This window comes from Odocoileus virginianus, chromosome 28 (assembly GCF_023699985.2).
Source record: "Odocoileus virginianus isolate 20LAN1187 ecotype Illinois chromosome 28, Ovbor_1.2, whole genome shotgun sequence".
Lineage (NCBI taxonomy): Eukaryota > Metazoa > Chordata > Mammalia > Artiodactyla > Cervidae > Odocoileus > Odocoileus virginianus.
The window spans coordinates 10,157,118-10,177,382 of NC_069701.1; the positions used below are offsets into that span (position 1 = coordinate 10,157,118).

General features: G+C 41.4%; 1 protein-coding gene and 1 non-coding gene across 27 annotated transcripts in view; both read left to right on the forward strand.

The window, feature by feature from the left end:
• DLG2 (discs large MAGUK scaffold protein 2) overlaps positions 1 to 20,265 on the forward strand; it is a 2,233,668-nt gene that overhangs the window by 1,704,315 nt on the left and 509,088 nt on the right. The window lies entirely within an intron of this gene.
• Positions 2,755 to 2,826, forward strand: TRNAF-GAA (transfer RNA phenylalanine (anticodon GAA)). Its single transcript has one exon. It is a non-coding gene; the product is annotated as a tRNA-Phe (tRNA).

The following is a 20,265-nucleotide window of genomic DNA, read 5'->3' on the forward strand; positions in this document are numbered from 1 at the left end:
GGAAAAACACTGGGCCCTTTACCTATAGGGTTTTGCTCCTGCCTCTCCCATTCTTTAAAGCCTGCCCTCTAAACAAGCAGATGTAGTACCCACTGTCCATCACAGTGCCAGCTCCCACTCACACATCTCTTCACCTAGGTAACTGCTAGTAACTCCAGGCAGTGCATCTTCTGTGGTGCCACCAGAAATCCCTCACTGATGCCCTCTCCCTGGGTGGGGGCCCCTTCTCCTTCCTTTTAAAGTTATAGAACATAGCCTGCTCTATCATCATTATTATTATTATTATTTGATTTCTTGTCTGTCTCATCAACTGCATTGAACCTCTTGAGTTTGGGAACTGTGATTCAATTGTTTCCTTTATCCCTGGTGCCTGGCAATGCACCTGGCAAATATTAACTCTTGATTTTAAAAGAAGACAATAAAAATTATTTAAATTATTATAAATTTATTTATTCTAATACTTCTGGGAATACTTAGTGAATCTATGACAGACTCTGTGCTTTGCATTTGAAACACAGAGACAAATTAGATGTAAAAGGGATTCATTCTCATTGAAGAGACCACAACAGAAGGAAAACAATTCGAGTCCCATAGAATAGGTGCTATAATAGAGGGCATATGCTAAGAGGGTATCAAGAAAGGAATGTGGTTTTGTTTGTTTGTTTGCTTTTAGTAAAAAACAACATCAATTTATTATCTTGAGTTCTGGAGGTCAGAAGTTCAAAATGGGTCTCAGTAGGCTAACTTTAAGATCTCAGCAAGACCGCATTCCTTCTGAAGGCTCCAGAAGAGAATCTATTTTCTTGTCTTTTTCTAGTTTCCCAAGGCAGCTCACATTCCTTGGCATGCATCCATCCTTCCATCTTCACAGCCAGCAACTTTGGACCAAGTCTTTCTCACGCTGCTGTCTCTCTGGCTTTCCCTTGATGCCTCCCTCTTCTATTTACAAGGGCTCTTGTGATTTAATTAGAACCACCCATAAAATCCAGAATAATCTTCCCATTTCGAGGTCAGCTAATTAGAAAGCTTAATTCCATCTGCAGTGTTAATTATCCTTTGCTCTCTATCCTACATATTACAGGTTCTGGGGAATAAAGACAAAGACATCTTTAGGGCCATTATTCTGCATACCAGAGTTTCAAACAAGCTTTATAATCAGTGGATGGGTAGGTATTTCCCAAGGTGATTGAGAATATGTTTTCACACATCTACAAACTTTGCCTGTGGTATGTTCTCAATAAATGTTTATTGATTGTCTCTCCCTCCAAAAATAGTACAAGTCGGGAAAGTAAGCATAACCACATACAAATGATATTCTTCTGTGGAGAAAGAGTAATTAAAATGACTCTGAAATCCATCTGGGATGCAGAAACCTGACCTTCTTGTTCTGTGTATCTCAAGGAACTTTTTTTTCTAAGTGGAGGATACTTGCTTGACAATGTTGGGTTGCTTTCTGCCATACATCAGCATAAGTCAGCCACAGGTGTACATGTATCCCTTCTCTCTTGAACTTCCCCCCACCCCCATCCCATCTCACCCCTCCAGGCTGTCACAGGACGCCGGCTGAGCTCCCTGTGTTCCACAGCAGCTTCCTACTAGTAATCTACTTTACACATGGTGGTGCATGTGGCAATGCTACTCTCAATTCATCCCACCCTCTCCTTCCCCCGCTGTGTCCACAAGCCTGTCCTCCAGTCCTTGTCTCTGTTCCTGCCCTGCAAATAGGTCCATCCGTATCATTTTTCTAGATTCCATATATAGGCATTTATAATGCCATATATAGGCATTAATAAACAACATTTGTTTTTCTCTTTCTGACATACTTCATTCTGTATAGCAGGCTCTAGGTTCATCTACTTCACTAGAACTAATTCAAACTTGTTCTTTTTTATGGCTGAGTAATATTCCACTGGGGCTTCCCTTGTGGCTCAGTGGTAAAGAATCTGCCTCCCAATGCAGATGACACAAGATTGATCCCTGGGTTGGGAAGATCACCTGGAGAGAAAAAAAAATGGCAATACAATTTCATCATTCTTGCCTGGGAAATCCAATGGACAGAGGAGTCTGGTGGGCTATAGTCCATGGGGTCGCAAAAGAGTTAGACAGAACTTAGTGACTAAACAACAACAACAGACAATATTCCACTGTATGTGTGTATGGCAGCGTCTTTACCCGTTCATCTGTCGATGGACATCTAGGTTCCTTCCAGGTCCTGGCTATTGTAAATAATGCTGTAATGAACATTAGGGCACACATGTCTTTCAGAACTGTGGTTTTGTCAGGCGTAGGATTGCTGGGTCATATGTTGTTTTGGTCCTAGTTTGTTTTGATTTTTTTAAAAAATAATCTCTATATTGTTCTGCATAGTGGCTGTATCAATTTACATTCCCACCAACAGTGCAAGAATTCCCTTTTCTCCACCTACTCTCCAGCATTTACTGTTTGTAGGTTTTTTGATGATGGCCACTTTGATCTGTATGAGGTGATACCTCTTTGTAGTTTTGATTTGAATTTCTCTGATAATGAGCAGTGTTGAGCATTTTTTCATGTGCTTATTAGCCATCTGTATGTCTTCTTTGAAGAAATGTCTGCCTAGGTCTTCTGCCCATTGGGTTGTTTGTTTTCTGGTATTCAGCTGCATGAGCTGCTTGTATATTTTGTAGATTAATCCTTTGTCAATTGCTTCATTTGCAGTTATTTTTCTCCCATTCTGAGGTTGTCTTTTCATTTTGTTTATGGTTTCCTTGCGGGGCTTCCCTGGTGGCTCAGATGGTAAAGCGTCTGCCTGAAATGCAGGAGACCCAGGTTCAATCCCTGGGTTGGGAAGATCTCCTGAAGAAGGCAATGGCAACCCACTCCAGTACTCTTGCCTGGAAAATCCCATGGATGGAGGAGCCTGGTGGGCTACGATCCATGGGGTCGCAAAGAGTCAGACATGACTGAGCGACTTCACTTTCACTTTTGCTGTGCAAAAGCTTTTACATTTCCTTAGCTCCCATTTGTTTATTTTTGTTTTTATTTCCATTACTCTAAGAGGTGGGTCATAGAGCATCTTGATGTGATTTATGTCATAGAGTGTTCTGCCTATGCTTTTCTCGGAGAGTTTTATAATTTCTGACCTTACATTTGGGTCTTTAACCCCTTCCAAGTTTATTTGTATGTGTAGTGTTAGGAAGTGTTCTAATTCCATTCTTTCACATGTAGTTGTCCAATTTTCCCAGCACCACTTATTGAAGAGACTGTCTTTTCTCCATTGTATATTATTACCTCTTTTGTCATTGATAAGATGCGCATAGGTGTATGGGTTTATTTCTGGGCTTTCTATCTTGCTCCATTGGTCTATATTTATGTTTTTGTGCCAGTACCATACTGTCTTGATGACTGTAGCTTTGTAGTGAGGTCTGAAATCAGGAAGGTTGATCCCTCCAGCTCCATTTTTCTTTCTCAAGATTGCTTTGGCTCTTTGGGGTCTTTTGTGTTTCCATATGAATTGTGAAACTTTTTGTTCTAGTTCTGTGAAAAATGCCATTGGTAATTTGATAGGAATTGCATTGAATCTGTAGACTGCTTTGGGTAGTATAGACATTTTCACAGTATTGATTCTTCCAATCCAAGAACATGGTATATCTCTCCATCTGTTTAGGTCATCTTTGATTTCTTTGATCACTGTCTTATAGTTTTCTATGTACAGGTCTTTTGTCTCCTTAGGTGTATTTATTCCTAGGTATTTTATTCTCTTTGTTGCAATGGTGAATGCGATTGATTCCTTAATTTCTCTTTTTCTTTTTTTGTTGTTAGTGTATAGGAATGCAAGGGTGTTCTCTGTATTGATTTTCTATCCTGAGATTTTGCTAAATTCACTGATTGGCACTAGTAATTTTTTGTTAGTCTCTTTAGTGTTTTTTATATGTAGTATCATGTCATCTGCAAACAGTGAGAGTTTTGCTTCTTCTTTTCCAATCTGGATTCCTTTTATTTCTTTTTCTTCTCTGATTACCATGTGAGGACTTCCAAAACTATGTTGCATAATAGTGGCACCTTTATCTTGTTTGTAATCATAGAGGAAATGCTTTCAGTTTTTCACCCTTGAGTATAATGTTTGCTGTGGGTTTGTTGGGTGCATAAATATTTACAATTGTTATGATTTCTTCTTAGATTGATCCCATTAATCATTATGTAGTGTCCCTTATCTCTTGTAATATTCTTCATTTTAAAGTCTATTTTGTCTGATATGAAAATTGCTGCTCCAGCTTTCTTTTGATTTCCATTTGTGTGGAATATATTTTGCATCCTCTCATTTTCAGTCTGTATGTGTGTCTAGGCTCTGAAGTTGGTCTCTTATAAATAGCATATATATGGGTCTTATTTTTATATCCATTCAACCAGTCTGTGTCTTTTGGTTGAAGCACTTAATCCATTTACATTTACAGTAATTATTGATATATACATATTCCTGTTGGCATTTTCTTAACTGTTTTCAGTTTGTTTTTTGTAGGTCTTTTCCTTCTCTTATGCTTCTTGTCTATAGAAGCCCCTTTAGGATTTGTCATAAAGCTTGTCTGGTGGTGCTGAATTCTCTTAACTTTTGCTTATCTGTGAAGTTTTTGGTTTCTCCATCGATTTTGAATGAGATCCTTACTGGGCAGAGTAATCTTGATTGTAGATTTTTCCCTTTCATTATTTTAAATATATCCTGCCACTCCCTTCTGTCCTGCAGAATTTCTGCTAATGATCAGCTGTTAGCCTTATGAGGTTTCCCTTGCATGTTACTTGTTGATTTTCCCTTGTTGCTTTTAATATTTTTGTGTTTAATTTTTGTTAGTTTGATTAATGTGTGCCTTGGTTTGTTTCTCCTTGGGTTCATTCTGTATGGGACTCTCTGCACTTCTTGGACTTGATTGACTATTTTCTTTCCCATGTTAAGGAAGTTTTTTTACTATAATTGCTTCAAAAATTTACTCAAATCCTTTCTTTTTCTCTTCTTCTGTCGTTATTGTTGTACAGTCACTCAGACATGTCCAACTCTTTGAAACCCCATGGACTGCAACACACCTGGCTTCCTTATCCTTCATCACCTCCTGGAGCTTGCTCAAACTCATGTCCATTGAGTCAGGATCCCTATAATCTGAATGTTGATATGTTTAATCCCAGAAGTCTCTGAGACTGTGCTTAATTATTTTCATTCCTTTTTGCTTATTCTGCTCTTAAGCAGTTACTTCCACCATTCTGTCTTTCAGCTCACTTATCCATTCTTTTGCCTCATTTATTCTGCTATTGATTCGTTCTAGAGTATTTTTAATTTCAGGAGTTGTATTCTTCATCACTGTTCATTTTATTCTTTATTTCTTGTAGGTCCTTGTTAAATGTGTTAAATGATTCTTGCATTTTCTCCACTCTATTTTCTAGATTTTGGATCATCTTTACTATCAGTACTCTGAATTTTTTTCTAGATAGTTTGACTATATCCTCTTTGTTTATTTGATTTTGTGGGTTTTCACCTGTTCCTTCATTTGCACAATCTTTCTCTGTCTTTTCATTTCATCTCACTTACTGTGTTTGAGGTCTCCTTTCCCCAGGCTCTTGGGTCATAGTGAAAGGTTGTTGCTGAGCCATGAAAGATGCCGGGATTCTTGGCCTCTGGAGGAGAGGAATCCAATCCGGGGCCAGTGACAAGGCTTGATCACTCAGAGCTTTTATGTAATAAAGTTTTATTAAAGTATACAAGAGATAGAGAAAACTTCTGGCATAGTTATCAGGAGCAGGCAGAAAGAGTGGCCCCCATCCCAGTAGTCTTTAGCCAGATGTTATATAGCTACTAGCAAGCTGCTAATTAGAGAAAGGAAATATCTCAAAACTCAGAGACTGGCACCAGGCCCCTCGCCCACAACATGCATTTTGGGATAGCATTGGCACAAGGTGAGCTGTCCCTGGCCGTAAAACAATTGACAGGAATCTTGAAGAAAGGCAGATTTCCAAGCAAATACATAGTCTCATTAACATAGCTTAAGAGAACATTTGCATGAGTAAAACATACTGATTTGTCGAGTTGGTTCTGAATCTTAGGTGGAACTGACTTGAAGACAGAGTCTGGGGTCAATACATAGTTCATTAACATAGCTTAAGACAAACATTTCCATAAGAAAAATGCATTGGTTGGCTCAAAGTTTGAGAAAAGTTCAGGTGGAACCAGGTGTCGTTATGGCAACACAGGATTTTAAAAGAAACCTCTTTTTAAATTTGTATAGAGAAGGGGAAGAAAATCTAACACTTGTAGTTTGTTTCCTCCTGCTGCTTAAGAGAGAGAGAAAAAAATGTCTGACACTTGCAGCCTATTTCCTCCGTTTGGAGACCCCTGGCCTTCCTGCCTGTTACCTGTCATTCATTTTTCTTGCTTTTGGTCTCTGCCTGCGGTGGGTGAGGTCGGTCCGGTCATTTGCATAGGCTTCATGTTGGGAGGGTCTTGTGCCTGCATTCTGGTGGGAGGTGAGGTTTTGTCCCCTCTGATGGGCAGGGCGGTGTGAGGAGTTGTGTTTGGGGGTGTCTATGGGAATTCTGCCTGCTGATGATTGGATTGATGTCTCTGTCCTGCTTGGTATTGGGTGAGCTGTCCTATGCTGCGTGCTGCGAAGCAGTTGGGTGGCGCCAAGTCTTGGATGCAGGTGGAGGCCTTCGTGGGAGTTCTCACTGATTAATACTCCCTGGGGTCAGGAGTTCTCTGATGGTCTAGGGTCCTGGATTCAGTGCTCCCACCCAGAGGCTCAGGTCTGCCTTCTGTTAGGGGAACCAAGACCCACAAGTCATTTTTATGGCAATAAAGGGGATTAAAACAAACAAACTAAAAAAGAACCCCAGACAAATGGAAAAAGCAAAATCAGACAAATAGGAACAAAGGCAAAGGAACACACATACACTTGCATACATTCACACACGCAAACAAAACCAAAGCAGACCAAAGTAAACGAAGTACAGGAGAGTGACCCAGTGAGCAAAGGAAACTGAAAATGATATCAACCAATTAAAAACAGAACTGAAACAGAAAAGGCCAAAGCCGAGTGCCAGCTGAGGAATAAAGCAAAGAAAACAATGCAAACAAACAAACATGGTGGAAAAAAAGAAAAAATAGAAAAGCAAAGTTAAATAGAAGTATTTTAATACATTATCATTACATGTATTTAAGAATAACTACAAGAAAAGAACAGCAAGAAAGAAAAACAAAACAACAGCAACAAAAAAAAACACACAGAACTGCAGAATGTCAAAGTGGAAGTAGAAATATATAAAGGAAATAAGAAGTGTGATTAAAAACAAACACAATAAAATATTTCTCAAAAACCTAAATAGAGATCATAATAATAATAAAAACAGCCACCACAGTAACAGAGAAAAAAAGGGGGGGGGGGGTGAGATCCAGAACCAACTACAGAACAAATCAAAATATAAGAATAATAATAAATGTTTTTCTTGGTTCTCAGTTGTCAGCATCCTTGCTGTCAGCATCTTGGGTTGCTCATAGCAACCCAGCTGTGAGCCACTGCCCACAGCCCACCTCCGCCTCCCTCGGAGGCCCTCCAATACTGAGCGGGGGAGGTCTCTGGACCTGCTGTGGAAACAGCTTAGACTCTAATCTGGCCCCTACGCCTGTGTGTTCTTGCCTGCAATGTCCATAGCTGCCAGAGCTATGGTGTGTTTTTTTATGGGTATTCTCATTGTCCTTTTACACATTCCATAGACACAGAACCTAACTACTCGATCATGTGGATTTAATCTGCAGTTTGCACAGCTGGTGAAAAGATTTTTGATCTTCTTCCTTAGTCGCTCCACCCCGGAGCTCAACTGTGGTCTTACCACTACCTCCGCATACAGGGCATCCGTAGGAGTTTGCTCCCGAGGCTGCCCTGGCGGGCTCGGGTCTGCCCCAGTGAGGACCGGCTGTGGAGGTGGCCATGACTGCCTGGGTCACGTGGACCCCAGTGGTGCCCGATGCGCAGGGAAGCCGGCAGCCACCGACACCGGAAACGCAGCACTGCAAAAACTCCCTCCTAGCCTCTGGCAGCTCTGCCCAGTGGGGACAAGGCATGGGGGTGGTACCGCTGCTGAGCTGCCTGGATTGCGGTGCACCCCAGCAGCACCAGATAGACAGGGAAGCTAGCTATCGTGGACACAGAAGATACGGCACCATTAGAATTCCTTCCTATCCTCTGGCAGCTGGGGCTCAAAGGGCCTCCCTGGCTGGTCCTTCTCTACTGCTCAGAACAGCAGGTGCCCAAAGGGCAGCTCTGGCTGGGGTCCTTCGCTGTCGCTCATCACAGCAAGCACTCAAAGGACATCCCTGGCTGGGGTCCTTCTCATTGTTCCGTGTGTCAGGCTCTGAAAGGGCTCTCACTGGGATCTTCCTTTCGGGGGTAGCCGCCAGAGCCAGCATGTGGGGAGAGGGTGGCTAGAGTGATGGCTCCCCCCGCTCAGAGTACTCAGCAGGAGTGCCCTACCTCCGCGGCTGCCTGCATTCGGACGGACTTGCGTTCCTGTCCGGGATATGTCGGGCCATGGTCCAGACTATCTGGGTGGCTCCCGTTCCATTCAGACTGTCACAGATCAGCTGCTTCACTCCCCAGCAGCCTCAAATGCTTCCCTTCTGTCCCAGCTGATTGTCCCGGATCTTCATCCCCCCACCACTGCACCCCCCCACCCCCGTGCACATCAGCTCCATTCATTCTCCTCCTTTGTCCCTTCTTTCCTTCATCCGACCAGGTTTTGTGTGGATCTGCATATTCCTTTCCTGGAAAGTGGTCAGAGACTCCTAGTGTTCAGCTGGTTCTCTGTGAGGTCTTCTGCATCTGGGGATGTATTCCCCATGCATCTGTAGAGAAAGATGTACTCCACTTCTACCTGTTCCTCCACCATCTTGTTAATTATTAACATGATTAAAATGGCAGAGAAGTTATGGAAAGCGCACATGCACACACGTGCATATAGTGATGCTCGGGAGTCTGCAGGACGTTAACTAACAGGATCAGAAATCGAGAGGCCCTTCTTCAGGATAAGCATAGCCCTCCCTGTCTTATTCTTTCCACTGTTTAAATTGCCTTGTTAAGCTATTCCCCAACATTGGCAAAGTCACAGACATACTATAAAACATTCTATTCTTCTTAATTCCAGCACTTCTGGGTCTGTTTTAAGTCAGTGTTTTTCCAAATACAAGTTCATAAACTGGTGATAATCCATGACCTAACTTCTACTGTTGTGGGGCAAAATGAGAGAAAAGGACTTTGATACACACACACGCACGCGCGCACACACATCAATGTTAGTTATCCTCTGTCCTTCCTTGGGAAGAAATGTTTCTGGGATTATGATGTCCTTCTAACTTTGGTGTAAAATGCATTTTATTTTATGAAATTGTGATAATAAATAAAAGCTATTGTATTCACAGCCTTAATTTGAAAAATTAAGAGGTAGGTCTGTCCCCAGAAATGTGTCTTTAAATTGCTCCCGTCACTGTGTGCTCTTGGTACAGCTCCAAGTCACTTTCAAATTGCTGCTGCTCTCTCTGCCGTGCCTGTTTGGTCCTGCCATCCACAAACCTCTGATAGGCACTGTGCTTGGACCTCTGATTGGTTCTGGCCTGCAATTTTGACTGTGACCCTCCCATTCCAATAGCCCTTAGATCTAGACTTTGTAACCTGGAGACCAGACACATTGAATGCCTGAATAGGACAGATCTTAAATATGGCAACTCAGTCAGAAATTTGATAATTTGATACACACACACACACACACACATATCATCTTCAGTAATGTTACTTGAATGCATCTTTTTGGTTTTTGTGATATATTGTTGACAACTTTTCACACCTCTCAGTTTAACAAAGTGAAATTCACATAGTTCAATGATAGTCCTCCGATTTTCAATTTTTTTTATTTTTTATTTTTTTCCATTTATTTTTATTAGTTGGAGGCTAATTACTCTACAATATTGTAGTGGTTTTTGCCATACATTGACATGAATCAGCCATGGATTTACATGTGTTCCCCATCCCGATCCCCCTTCCCACCTCCCTCTCCACCTGATCCCTCTGGGTCTTCCCAGTGCACCAGCCCCGAGCACTTGGCTCATGCATCCAACCTGGGCTGGTGATCTGTTTCACCCTAGATAATATACATGTTTCAATGCTGTTCTCTCAAAACATCCCACCCTCGCCTTCTCCCACAGAGTCCAAAAGTCTGTTCTGTACATCTGTGTCTCTTTTTCTGTTTTGTATATAGGGTTATCATTACCATCTTTCTAAATTCCACATATATATATGCATTATTATACTGTAATGGTCTTTATCTTTCTGGCTTACTTCACTCTGTATAATGGGCTCCAGTTTCATCCATCTCATTAGAACTGATTCAAATGAATTCTTTTTAATGGCTGAGTAATATTCCATGGTGTATATGTACCACAGCTTCCTTATCCATTCGTCTGCTGATGGGCATCTAGGTTGCTTCCATGTCCTGGCTATTATAAACAGTGCTGCGATGAACATTGGGGTGCACGTGTCTCTTTCAGATCTGGTTTCCTCGGTGTGTATGCCCAGGAGTGGGGTTGCTGGGTCATATGGCAGTTCAGTTCTAGTTCCAGTTTTTTAAGGAGTCTCCACACTGTTCTCCATAGTGGCTGTACTAGTTTGCATTCCCACCAACAGTGTAAGAGGGTTCCCTTTTCTCCACACCCTCTCCAGCATTTATTGCTTGTAGACTTTTGGATAGCAGCCATCCTGACTGGCGTGTAATGGTACCTCGTTGTGGGTTTGATTTGCATTTCTCTGATAATGAGTGATGTTGAGCATCTTTTCATGTGTTTGTTAGCCATCTGTATGTCTTCTTTGGAGAAATGTCTGTTTAGTTCTTTGGCCCATTTTTTGATTGGGTCATTTATTTTTCTGGAATTGAGCTGCAGGAGTTGCTTCTATATTTTTGAGATTAATTGTTTGTCTGTTGCTTCATTTGCTATTATTATCTCCCAGTCTGAGGGCTGTCTTTTCACCTTGCTTATAGTTTCCTTTGTTGTGCAAAAGCTTTTAAGTTTCATTAGGTCCCATTTGTTTATTTTTGCTTTTATTTCCAATATTCTGGGATGTGGGTCATAGAGGATCCTGCTGTGATTTATGTCAGAGAGTGTTTTGCCTATGTTCTCCTCTAGGAGTTTTATAGTTTCTGGTCTTACATTTAGATCTTTAATCCATTTGGAGTTTATTTTTGTATATGGTGTTAGAAAGTGTTCTAGTTTCATTCTTTTACAAGTGGTTGACCAGTTTTGCCAGCACCACTTGTTAAAGAGGCTGTCTTTTTTCCATTGTATATTCTTGCCTCCTTTGTCGAAGATAAGGTGTCCATAGGTTAATACAGCTGTGTTACGTAGTTGCCTTGATCTATGGTCAGCCCCCCAGCAAGTGATATTATGTGAATGCAAAATATGATGGCCATTTTTGCCTTTGTGCTTTATTTGTTGCTGTTTTAATAGTTCTTTCCACTGTTCTACACCGCTCATATTATAACTTTTGAGATAAAAGTTAACAAGTTTGCTATAAAAAATTTAAAACCCAGAAATAAGGAAACGCATGTTAAAATTGTACTGCCCAAAGAAACCTTTTGCTTTTCCCTTTTATTCCCTAGGGTTTTTTTGCTCTAAATTCATCCCTCACCATTTTAGTTGATTCATTATACAATGCTAGCCTTATGAGAGAACTTTATAACTTTATCCTGCTAGATAGAAAAGTACAGTGATTTAATAGCTCTATATTATTAAACATTATGAGGCTCACATGTTGGAAAGCGGAGCTGAGAATCACAGTGGCAACACAGGCCAGCAGTAACACAGGGAGTGGGTAATTGTGCTATAAAACCAGCTTTCAAAATGTCATCCATGAACACTGTGTATGCAGCGGAGCTTGTCTGACATACAAAGGAAAAGTCCCACACATTAAAATAAAAATGAAAGAGCAACACTTTAGTTCACAGAAACATTTTGTCTGAGACAAGGTGCTGAGGAGTAGAAAATTATAGGCTTAGCCTCTTAATTCAGCTCATAGGAAGCTGTACCTGGAGAAGAAATAACCATGGTAAAAGTAATACAGAATGAAAAGAGAATTCTTTTTTTTTAACACTAAGCCTGCATGTTTGTTTTGAATTATCACTAACTGACTCTCAATTCAGGCAGGTTTCTCTGGTGTCACTTTCTTTCCCCTGCTGCCTCTTTCTGTGCCTCTGCCCATCCTAAAGTGGACTTTCTCCATCCTCTGATTTTCCAAATTCTATTATACCAAAATCTAACTCAGGTATTTACCACCTCCCTGAATCCTTCCCTGAAAACTCCTATCCATATGCCTTCTCTCCTGTATGTTTTCTCTGAACTTATGTTTTCTCCATTGTAAATCAAACTACCGTCACTTGATTGGAGATTGTCTTGTGTTATTCACAAATCATTCATTTCTGCAATCTTGTCTCACTAACTATATTGTATACCTCTTGAATATGGAGACCTTTGGTATTAATTTTTTAATATTTCCCAAATCCTAAAATAGTGGTAAACACAGCAGGGACTCAAATGTTCAGTGTTTTATCAGTGATCATTGCTGCAATGATAGCTGGCCAGGGCATCAACAGCAACTAAAGTGTATTATCTAAGTACCTGTATGATAACCAGGTTTTTCTCAAGTTAAAAATCACTGTCCTTTGTTCCTGAATGATTTTTAGCCCAAATGGAAATGACAAAGAAAACAAGTTCCCCATGATGATTCCAGGACCTGTTGATTTCATGTTAATATCTCATAGGACTGTATCTTTTTTAGGAGAAACTTTAGACCTCAGTGAAAACACTGACTGACCCTTAACCAAATATTTCCTTAGTTCCAAAGCTGTCAGCTTTGAGGTGGTGGTGGCGTGTTACTTTGAGAACTTTTAAAATTCTTCTGCCTTAAAACCAGACTGGTCTTCTTATGCGTCAGCAGAGTGTGTGCACCCTTCTGTAAGACACATTTAAGTTCTCAAATAGTCCGTTATGATGTTCACCAGCTGCAGTTCTCCTGTAGGTTCAACACCTTTTCAGTCCATGGTCTCAGTGAGGGAAGCCTGCATTCCACTTCCCTCAGCCGACTTACTTTGTTGGGTTTATTACTGAGCTGTTCATTTAATTTAATTACTAACAAAGGACTCAGATAAAATTCTTTGTCCTGTTTTTAGAGCCTAGCATAATTAGTTATATCTCCTTCATCTTCAGATAGCAAATTTAATTAGACTCTCCAGTGGATCACTTTCTAGGGCACAGAGGGTACACGAAGTCAGAGGTTGCTTCCCTGGAATGGAAGAAGAGTCTTCCCAGGCGTTCTTGGAATAGACCTATATCAAATGCTTCAGAGGAAGGTTAGACCAAACAATAAACTTACAATATATTAAAACCTTTGGACAATATTATCCCCAGGGATCAAAGTGCTTTCCCCTTAACTAGGACTCTTTTGATGAAATGTAACAATTAATGATCCTGGTAATTTCTGAGTTGGCCCAGCCTAAGTCTCTCCTTGCTCAGATATTTATTTCCTTACTTCTTTTCATCATAAATTTGAAATTGGCATTAATAAATTTGACAAGTTGGCTAAACTTTGTATTATAGCAAACAATGTAGGGAAATTCTTGTCTCCCTTTTTGTTCCCTGTGATGTGATCTTGTAGCTTTGCCCAAAAGGATGCACTTTCTCACTCTTCTCTATGATGAATATAAGTAAGGTCTTGGAAAATTGCTCCCATTGTCAGTCTCAGTACTGCAGTCTGGCTTGGGATGGGACTCAGCTGACTGGCAGGAGTTACTGTGCCCATTCCTGTGATAGATTACTATTCTTGAGCCCCTTGCAGCTGGAGAGAATCATAGAGGCTCAGCACTGAAAGGAGGCCCAGAATTGGGGTTCCAGTTCCCCTCATTGTCTCAGTGGGAAAATAGTCCCACAAAACGGAAAATGTCTTGCCTAAGGTTGTGTGACCACTTAGTAATAGCTGGTGGCTCAGACGGTAAAGTCTGCCTGCAATGTGGGAGACCCGGGTTCGATCCCTGGGTCGGGAAGATCCTCTGGAGAAGGAAACGGCAACCCACTCCAGTACCCTTGCCTGGAAAATCCCATGGACAGGGAAGCCCATGGGGTCGCAAAGAGTCAGACACGACTGAGTGACTTCCCTTCCCGTCCCTTCCCTTCCTCCTGCCCTCCCCTTCCTCCTTCCCTTCTTCCTTCCCTTCCCCTTTTCCTTCCCTTCCCTTTCCTTTCCTACTGGAAGACAGATCTTGTTTTCACTCCAACTATCATTCTAGTAATCTAGCCTGGAAACTTTTGAATATCCTATGACATAAGACCCTATATTTCCTCTAAAATCTTTACATTAGTAACTCAAGTGAGGCAAGAAAGCAAAGGCTGAGAAGCTGCATGTCGGGTCCCTTCCACCAGCCTGTGGCCAGTTCCCAGCAGTTGCTCATGTGCCGTAATAGTCAATCCAACAAAGGTTTGTTGGACAAATAAATATTTGCTATGCTAGGGATGGCTCAGTTACACAATTATGGAAAGATAAAGGAGGACACTATCTTTGACCTCCAGGAAAATTCTAAGGATGAGTATGAAGCAGAGGAAGATATACTCATGTATGTCTTTGTGTGTGTGTGTGTTCCTATGAGCACGTGTGGAGGGACAGATAAAGAGAGGGAGAGAGGGAGAAAATACAGACAGTATCTTATCGTCCATGGAGAGCACCCTGGGAGGGTCTGAGGAGAGAAAGAGCTCCCAAATGGAGATTAGAGAAGTTCAGGTGGGAGGGTTAACTTAGTGGGAAGACAAAGGTGTGGTGTCCAAGGCTGATGGTAAAAATTAAAAGTGAGAGATGACTTAAATAAAAGGAATGGAGATAACAAAGCATGTTTGGACTCATTCACTTATTCACACATTGAAGTAAATGATCATTTATGAAATGCTATTCTGCCAGATGTTAAAAGAATCTGTCATGCAGAGAGGAAAATATGTCTTTCCCGATCCTAGAGAATTCGTACTCTAGTCCAAACTCCTCAAACGTTAATGTTTCTCAAACTTTAACAGACATGAAAGTGAAAGTCGCTCGGTCATGTCCGACTCTTTGTGACCCCATGGTCTACACAGTCCAGGGAATTCTCTAGGCCATAATACTGGAATGGGTAGCCATCCCCTTCTCCAGGGGACCTTCCCAACCCAGGGATCGAACCCAGGTCTCCCACATTGCAGGTGGATTCTTTACCAGCTGAGCCACCAGGGAAGCCCTTAATAGGCATAAGAATCACCATTTCCAGCAAACTCCAAGGAAGATGCCGCTGGTTCCTGAGCCGTGCTTTGTGAAGTGAAAGTCGCTTAGTCGTGTCTGACTCTTTGCAACCCCATGAACTGTAGCCTGCCAGGCTCCTCTGTCTATGGGATTCTCCAGGCCAGAATACTGGACTGGGTAGCCATTCCCTTCTCCAGGGTATCTTCCCAAATAAAGGTGCTTATCTGAATTAGATTAAACCATTATTAGATTAGATAATGCAGATAAGTCCAGTTACCCTGGGAACAGAAGAGCGGCATTTCTAGCAGCAGTTGTGTAGGTGGGCTTAGAGGTTCGGGTATGTGACTGGTGGTAGCAGACAAGTCTGAAACCATAGGCTGGAACTATGTATTTATGGAGGACCTTAAAAGTCAGGAAGGGAGTCAAAGCTTGCTTATGAATTATCATTGCTCCAGAGAGTGATTTCCTTTCTTTTCTCAGTAGTTATGGGCAGTGAAGATAATAATAACTGATCATTACTGAGCACTTATAGTGGGTCAGTAGTGTACTAAACATATGTGTTTGCTCATTTGATCCTCACAAGCATCCTATTTTTTTTTTCATTTTGAGAACGAAAAAAACAAGAATACTGAGCTTTAGATACAGTATCTGAGTATTTGGAAGTAATTCTCTTATTCACTCTTAATTAATTCAGTGAGGACCAAAGAAAACTCCAGGATCATCCATTTTCTATTCTCCCCCCCATGACCTTTTGTATCTTGTACCTACTTCCATTATCACACCAAATTATAATACATTTGCTTCCCTTTATCCCTCAGTATGTTGTGTTTTATTCATTTTGTTATTCCCAGTGACTGGGATGTGGTAGGTGTTTGGTGAATGATATTTTCTGCTTCTAATATGATCCTCCCACTATCTTCCATGCCTTCTTTCTCAAGCTGTTTTCTCCCACATGAAATGTTCTCTCATCTAAAATCTCCGTCCAAGAGCTTTAAATGCCAGCTCCTCTATGTAGCTTTTTCTGGTTCTTCCTCTGCAAACCTTGAGAGAAAGCTCTTCCTTCCTGGCAGTTTTATAGCATTTTATTTTCTGTACCTCTGCTATGGATGACACTTTTAATTTTCTATCTCATGTGCTGTGTGCTAAGTCGCTTCAGTTGTGTCTGACTCTTTTCGACCCAATGGACGGTAGCCTGCCAGGCTCCTCTGTCCATGGGATTCTCCAGGAATACTGGAGTGGGTTGCCACACCCTCCTCCACAGGATCTTCCCAACCCAGGGATCAAACCCGTGTCTCTCAAGCCTCCTGCATTGGCAGGGGGTTTCTTTACCACTAGCGCCACCTTGGAAGCCCTTTCTATCTCAGTTTTGCAGGTACTTGTGTGTTCCTCTTATTTCACCACTAGACTCTCAGACAGTTTGTAGGAGTGATGAGCCCCTATGGTGTGGTTAAACTGTGGTTAAATTTGGGAGCCAGATTGAACCAGGATTTCTTTTGAGAGAGTTGGGGTGGCTACTTTGGGTTTGGTTTAGTTGGTTTGGGTTTGTTTGTTACAGCGTCTCTGCTCACTGACCTAAGGGTGTTGGACTGAACCTCCATGAAATTCGTGTGCAAAATGGGGGGAGTAACATCCAGCTCTCACAGTGTCTGGAGGATTGAGTGGCTGCAGGTAAAGGGTTTCGCATTGCCTGCACAGTAAGCACCTAATACATGGCAGCCATTGCTGTTATTATCTGTGATTCACCCATACTGCACTTCTCTCTCCAAAAGTATGTAAGTAAAGTCGCTCAGTCATGTCCTACTCTTTGCGACCACACGGACTGTAGCCTACCAGGCTACTCTGTCCATGGGATTTTCCAGGCAAGAGTACTGGAGTGGGTTGCCATTTCCTTCTCCAGGGGATCCGAGCCAGTAATATTTTTGAATGAATGAACACCTTTTTTATCTTTACAAATTCAACCCCTCTACAATATTGTAAGCAGTTCTATTATATTTTTCCTCTACTCTTCTCTCCCAAATTATACACATGATACATCTTTATTCAATTCAGTTCAGTCGCTCAGTCATGTCCAACTCTTTGAGACCCCATGGACTGCAGCACACCAGGCTTCCCTGTCTTCATTAAATATTGTCATCTTATAGGCCAACCTTCCCATTAAAAACCTGAAAACTTTCACTGACTTCTAAAACAACACTGCTGTTCTTGAAGCTATTTCCAATTCTTTGTGGGCTCTCCAAGCCCAAAACAAAGTAATGGTATTAAAATGGCTTCTTTAAAGGGAAAATTTGCATATCACAATTTATTTGCTCCACCCCATCTATCATACAGATGTATAACAGAATGTTGATCGTATACAAAGGGTTTGAGATGTAAAAAGAAATAACCCCTCAAAAGATGATAATGAAAGCTCAATGGGGCATTCAGGACATTTAGTGAGAAGAAAGTCTTAAAATCCATGAGGATAAAGTATTTTCCAATTTTGGTGCATTTCTCAGTTAGTATTCCATAAACTGTACACGTAACCAGGAGCATCCAGGGTCAACATGTCTGCTGATCTACTACGTTATTACTCACTCCACACGTTGTTTCCTACAATTCTACCCAGTCCACAGACCCTGAAAATACCTCTGAAATGTCTCATGAGGATAAGGCTTTTGAGTTTTATTTATTTTAATAATAAATATATATATAATATATTTAATAATAAATACATGTTTTAATAATATAAATTTACTGCTTTCACAATAATGGCACAATAGCTATTTTGCAGAATGTTGTGGAAATAATAAAATCAATGCCATACAAGTAGAATTTTAGGTTTTTTTTTTTTTTTGCAGTTCCTTATCATTTACAAAGCACTGATCCATTTTTTCATTCAGCATATGCACAGAGTGTTTGTCATGCTTAAAACCCTGGAAGAGAAAGTAAACCTGCGCCCAGAGGTTTGTGTGGGGTGGAAGATGGGGGTATATAAGCAATCACAGGATCCCTCAATTACTCAATAAACTGTCGGAAGTGCTACAGAGGAAAAGAGCAGAATCCCAAGAGGACATAGTCCCGTGAGACTAAAGGGAAGGTCAAGGGAAAGCTTTTCTGAACACGTTCTGTTTAAGCAGAGACCCAAAGGATGGCTAAGAATCAGATCAAAAATGAGTGAAATTGCTTCACAGATGGACCAAGCTGGGTGGTGACCCTGAGTTCTGAAAAACTGACCCTCTGCCTCACCTCCTCACCTCCTCGCCTCCTCACCTCTTGAGTGGCAATCCCAATGGTATTTACCCCTTAGGGTGGCTGTGAGTATTATGTGACAAGTATTTAATAACGGGCTTAGGACAACGTTTAGTGCTCACTCAACATTAGCCATTATCGTTGCTGACGTTGTTGTTGTAAGCAGCGTGTGAGGTTTGTCGCTCAATCATGTCCAACTCTTTGAGACCCCTTGTACCAGGCTATAGCCTGGTAGACTCCTTTGTCCATGGAATTCTCCAGGCAAGAATCCTGGAGTGGGTAGCCATTCCTTTCTCCAGGGGATCTTCGCGACCAGGGATGGAACCCTGGTCTCCTGCGCTGTACATGGAGTCTCCACTGCCTGAGCCGCCAGGGAAGCCCATTATTACTGCAGATGTTGTTGCTGTCAGCAGTTTTATCCTAAATGCATGGGATGCCACTGAAAGCAGGTAAAGCAGGCTTAAGCAAGGGAATGAATGTCAAGGACTGAAAAGTCTGAGATTTCTTTCTTGCTTGCAAGTTACCCTGCTGTTCTGTCATGGATACTGGCAGAAGATCTGAGATTCCTGGAGAAGAAACTTTATTGTTGTTTAATTGCCAAATTATGTCCAGTTCTTTTGAGACACCCATGGACTGTAGCCTGCCAGGCTCCTCTGTCCATGGAATTTTCCAGGCAAGCATGCTGGAGTGAGTTGCCATTTCCTTCTTCAGGGGATCTTCCCAACTCAAGGATCAAACCCACATCTCCTGCATTGACGGGAAGACCAGGGAAGTCCCAGAAACTTTATAGATTCATATTAATCATTGTAGCCAGAGTATCAGCATTTTCACTGGTTCCCTGAGTCCTAGTTTCCACAGGCTAGAACAAGGGAGGCCATTTGATGCGGGCACATGTAGTGGGGTGCATTACAGGAGAGGATCCCAAGCCTAGGGAACCTGAATCTTTTACAGTGAGCATAAACCTGCCTAGGGTGTGCCTCAGAGAAGAATATTCCTATGCTGGATACTAAACAAACCTACTCATGGCTCCAGAGACACTGTCTCTATCTTTCAAGGCTGTTCACTATACAAACATCCCTGAAAAGACAGTCCAGAACACAGGAAATTGCATTTCTCCTTGCAAGATATATAGAAAGGCAAGAGACTCAGAGAATTGTCTGCCAAGAATTTTATGATCAGGTTTGATTTTTTTATGAGATCATTCTGGCAGCTGCTGAATTCATAAGTATTCATACAGTTTTATAACCTTTACTTCATTTTTTACATCATAAGCATTTTTTTTACAAACTGCCACTTCATGCTGGTAACCCTAATTTTTAACAATTGTGTAATATATCAATAATACTATCCACAGGAATGTGCTTAGCTCTTCTCCTAATACAGGAGGTTTAGTTTGCTTCTTCTTTGGGGCAGTTATCAAGGAACATTTATTTTAAGATGCAAATTGCTTGCAAATATAAAGTGACAATGTCCTTTGCTTAAGTAATAATGTAGATGACTGAGGAAGGGTTGTATTAATAAGAAGGCTAGAGGCTGATGTTGCCAATCTGCCTAAGCCTGCAGTTTCCAATAAGGAACGGTGTTAATAAATGGGACATCTTCAGCCTAATTGCACAGGTTTACAATCTCTTTCAATAAAATGGTCAATATATGCATAATATGGATTTCAGTAAAATGGTCAATATATGCATAATATGGATTTTGCTTCCACCAGAAACATTTCCTGAGA